The sequence below is a fragment of the Carassius carassius genome, chromosome 17, assembly GCF_963082965.1.
Source record: "Carassius carassius chromosome 17, fCarCar2.1, whole genome shotgun sequence".
In the NCBI taxonomy this organism is placed as follows: domain Eukaryota; kingdom Metazoa; phylum Chordata; class Actinopteri; order Cypriniformes; family Cyprinidae; genus Carassius; species Carassius carassius.
Genome location: NC_081771.1, coordinates 11,283,617 through 11,289,142, shown reverse-complemented (window position 1 = coordinate 11,289,142; position 5,526 = coordinate 11,283,617).

Sequence of the window (5,526 nt, the reverse complement as noted above, 5' to 3'; positions counted from 1 at the left end):
CCTACTCTCAAATAGGGAAATGGATTACAAACTTTTCCAATTCAGTACATTTTTACAGGTAACTTCAAGATTAAACATTACTGTAGCAGCCATGATTAGTAATTTAAAATCACTGTTGTGTATTCAAAGTTTTACTACTCACTTGTTCACCTGCTTGGCAATACCAAAAATCTTCCCTTAATAATAAATGCCTTTTTGCAGGGCCTGGCAGCGAGTACAAACAGACATCTTAATTAACAGTGTCCTGCCTAATGGCCTGACATCTGTTTAATGATGCAGTGAAGATCTATAAAAATGATGCCATAGATTACATAATATAATTAAGCAGACCTGTAGCTTTCCATTGCTTCTTAGATTCCCAGTTACAATGTTTATACACACAGTATTTCAATGATGAGAGGAAAAATATCTCTTTTTATAAATATTTAAAACTTACAGGAATAAGGAAGTTGGCGAGCATTAAAACATCATGTCTAAATTGTGACGTGTGTGTGGGTGTGTATGAGAATGATGACATTCTCTATGCCAAATACTGATGTGTTTCCTGACCACTCATAGGGTGAGATGTCTAAATGAGAACAACTAAAGGAACTTGATAGCAAATTCAACTCTATGTGAATTCCAGAAGAAGCATTTGATTTGTTTTCTGAAATTAGTCAGAATGTTCTGCTGGTTTTTCAGTGGTTTGGGGGAATGTTCAACTAGTTGCATTCCATTCCTGCCCTGTTATAACCTTGCTTGAAGACGTTGATCCGTTCTTTTTGGTAAATTAAGAAGGATGATGTTTTTGTTAATACTTTATTTATAATGTTGAGGTATAACTATTTCAAGTGCATTCAGAGTTAATTAGAAAGGAAATCACTTTGAAATCATGCTGACGGACAGATGGTCTGTCTTTATCCCATCAGTTTCACCATGGTTTTGTTTATAACATTCTGGCTAAAACTCTTGACAATTTTATCTAATTTATGTATATGCTGTAAATTGCAGTTTCTGTCATTTGCGTGACAAGTTGAGGGAGTTTGTTAATGAAGCACTAGAGTCTCCTGATCTGAGCAGGAGAATCAATGTCAGCTAGAGAGTCAGCATCGCTCAGTTTGAAATGAACGCATTAAAATACAAATTAGTCAAGAAGAATTTCAGCTCTTACCATCAGTCTTGAGTGAATTGAGTGGTCTTTTATTAAATAGTAAAAGACAACAGACATTGTGTCGCCACAGATGTAATAAACCAACACAAAGAAACTTTTGTATTTTGAACTTTTATATTTTTAACAGCTCTCTGTTTCAGGAAAATGTATATTACTCTCAAAACCAATAACGTTAAGGTTTTTTGGACAATTGAGTGTCTGCTTCAAGCAATTTACCTAATGCCAAATTGAGCCAAATGCCAAATTGAGGTAATAAAGATCTTTCTATAAATTTGAGCCTCAGCTGGCAGCACTTTCTCAAGAATAGGAACATTAGTCATTAGCCATTTTTTTTTATGAGTAAATTAATTTGAAACAAATTGTCATACACCATGTATATCAACACTGATTTAATTTACATAAAAGACTCGGTAGAAGCCAGAAGATGCCCAGTAACTGATGAAGACAGAAGATGCCCAGAGTCATATCAAAGTATCAGTCACATTTAGGATCATTATTTATTTTGTTATTTAAATGTGCTTGTAGTATACTGTATATATTTTCATAACTTTAAAAGCCACTTTAAAGCCATTTAAACCTTTAGTTAAAGTTTATTTCCATATTTGTACCCACTTTACTTGAATTTTGGACTTTGAGGTGAAGTTATTTTTGTCATTTAAAACACTTTACATTATTTCATATGTGTACACAGTTGACATCATTATCTGTTTTGTTTTCAGCAGTAAATGAATCAGTTGAGTAATTAACCTCTACATTATCCCTCTACAATTTTGGTATTAGTCAAACCCTTCTAGAGAACTGGAACTAGTCTACTGTTTTATTACAGAGACTCAGTTTCATGGCAATTGGGGGGTCTGATCTTAATGTCTTCAGAACAAAAAATATATATATATCCTTTTATGTTTCAGACCCATGATTCTCATAACACATTTTCCATCCACAAATGCACATTTTCACCTTTATTTAATTGTTCCCTAATGTTTATGAATATAAATGTCCTCAGTGTAGATGTGCTGTTGTCCCACTAGGTTTTCTGAGGGATGTGCACCATTCCATGTGCAAGTAGTAGATTTTTTTATTTTATTTTATTTTTTTAAAGAACAGGGCAATCTTCTGAAATACTGGGTGGAATGGCTTTGCAATTGATTTATGGACCATACCATCCACTTTCCAAAATGCATCTTAAAGGAATAGTTCACCCACTTTGCTGAAATTGATGTAGATGGTGTTTCTTCATAGGAACAGATTTAGAGAAATTTAGCATTATATCAGTTGTCCACCACTGAATCCTCTGCCCTGAATGTGTGTCGTCAGAATGAGAGTTTACATCCACAAGTTATCCACATGACTCCAGTCGATCAATTAAAAAGCTGCATGTTTAAAAAAAAGAAACAAATCCATCATAAAGGTGTTTTGACTTCAAACTGTTGCTTCTGGCCAAAATATCCAAAATCCATAATAACGCTTCCTCCAGTGAAAAAGTCCATCTCCTGATGTCCTCTTACATCAAAATCCACAGACATATTTGTTTAAAACTTGTTTTATAGTAAACAGTGCTTGATCTGTTTATATCTCTCTCTTGATGCAGAATAGATTACTTTTTCACTGGAGTATGCTCTACCGTATTTTAGCCAAAAGCAACAGTTTAAGAATAAAAATGACTTGATGGATATTTTTTTAATACAAACCTGCAAACCCTTTTATGCTTCACGATGTGTTTACTGATGGACTGAAGTAATCTGGATTACTTGTGGATAATTGTGATGTTTTTATCAGCTTTTTATCAACTCTCATTCTGACAGCAGCATTCACTGCAGATGATCCACTGGTGGGCAAGTGATATAATACTAAATTTCTCCATATTTTTTGTTACCATGAAGAAACTAAATCATCTACATTTTGAAACCCTGGACATTTTTGGGTGAACTATTCCTTTAACAACATTCGTGAACCTCAATTTATATAATATGCAGTATGTTTTGCTTCTCTTCCTCACTGTCATTTTAAAAGCAATCACTCACCAGTTAAATCAAGCAGATGCTCCAACCTGGTGAGCAATTCACAGAGTAATGAACTGAAAACCCCATTTAGTTTGAGACGCTTTCTGGACATGTGACCATAGTGAGATACACAATGGCCCTCAGGTGTCACATTTCTCTTGGCTTTATCCAAAATCACTAATTTCATTCTCACTCACTAGCCATACACACTGGCCAAAAATCTGTCATGCAGGACTGTGATCATAACCTCATCCAGAAACAACATTAACCTTATACCTTCATAGACCTTGACTTTATCTGACAAGCAACATTCACATGACCTTCACTGGTGTCTTTTGTACTTTAAGTTTATAAAAGATGTTCGGTCTGTTTGCTGGAAGCCTTGTGATAATTGTTATTATTCATCAAATGTATTGTATGAAATTGCCATTGCAGAAAAACACAGCTGCACGCCTGGCTGCTGTCCTGAATACTGATAGTTTCATCAAAACCGCATTTCCTAAATAACTATGGAGAATTTAAAAGCAACAAATGTTACTGTATAAATGCATGTCATGTGTACTATAATAATAATGTGATTTAATTTAAAAACGTGAGTTTATGAGTTTGTTTTCTGATGTGTCACGTTCAGTCATCTCCATCTGTTTATGCAACATGGAATGACTATTGTTTGCTGAGATGAGGAGGTGTTTCCTGGACAACTTCATTTCACCTCCAGAGGCCAGTTTATTAACACCTGGCAAGATGAAGACTGAACCGATGTAATGAAACTTTTTTACTTTAGTGGCCAACTGCCACCTCACTGACTTGACAAGACTAACAATCAGAAAGCAATACAATTTTAACAGCATCGTAAATTCATAATAACCATGCTTTATCATGCCAAAACAGTTTTAAGGTATTTTTTATTAATGTTGTAATTAAAAATGCAGTATTTATGGATCAAGACAGAAAGTCTTTGAAAATAAACAGCTTTTGAGAACTGTAAGATAGTTTGAATGGGTTGCAATCTATAAAATACAAATGCAATCTTCTGGCCTTAAAAATTGGTTTGGTTGAAATCATTCATTTATTCGTTTGTTTGCATGTTTGTTCATTTTTTTTCACGTTTGTTTCCAGTGGCTATTAGTGCTACAAAAATAACCAGATGTTCTTCTGTTGCTATGGTTACTTTGCTAAGTAAATATCTTGCTCTGAAGACCAAATGTGAGCTTTGGAAGTGGAAATTAGGAAAAACAACAACAACTATATATATACTTAACCTCAAGAATACCTGTATACTGCTGATTATAATATATATATAACCTATAGTTTATATACATATACAAATTCATTGAAAAAGACATTAAAGGCACAAAATAAAGTGTGTGTAGAAACCATGAATAAATGATTAATAGTTAATCTAACCTGTGGACTGTTCATCAATGTGTAACAGTGATTCATGTCATTGTCTGAATGATAAATGTAATTTGGAGCTCAAACAAAAATGTGGAAAACTCAAAATAAAGAGAGTATGATATTAATTATACAAGCACCCATTTCAATTATTAAATTAGTTGTAATATACACAGGTCAAAAAATTAATTTCAGTCTTACTGTTTGGGTTTAATTTTGCAGACTTGTTGTCTTGTTTAAGAATAACCAATGCTATCTCATGACCAATTTGTATGTATTTTACGAGGCGGCTAATTCATACAGATTCGTATGACCTTACTCATACAATTTTCTAAATCCTTCTGCTAAATTGTACTTATTTTGTGAGTTCCCCCAATTCGTATGAATTAATGTGGATGACCTACCCCTAAACACCTGGTAAAATACAAATTACCCTGAGATCGGGTTATCAATATCAACTAACATATCATAGTTCCCTCTAAAACAAATCAAGATCTACCTCAAGATACCATTTATATGTGAAAATGTTTTATTTTAAACTGCAACAGAGAATCAGTTATTCTACCACTTGGATGTGCTTTGATTTATTTAACCAATATTACAAAATAAAATGTATGCCCACAGCATCATGCATCCTTGTATCATGTGGCAACCAGGGTGACCAGCAGCAAGGTTTCTCCATGTCACTTCAGAAGTTGAACAATTAACCATCCATAGCCATTTAATTAGGCTGTCAGGTCTGTTCAAAGTCAGCTTAGGGTCCATATGTAAATTGTAACTCAAAAAAAAAAAAAAAGATCCATGATTCTAATGGTCTCTGGATCTAAGTGGATTTTTTTAGGTCTTTTAATAGAATACAAACAATAAGGTTAATATTTATCCCCACCTCCAGATTACTTTCATGTACTACCTTTTTAAATCATGCAGCTTTACAAAAGCTGTAGACATGCTAAAGATAACGCTCAATTCCATTTTATTTTT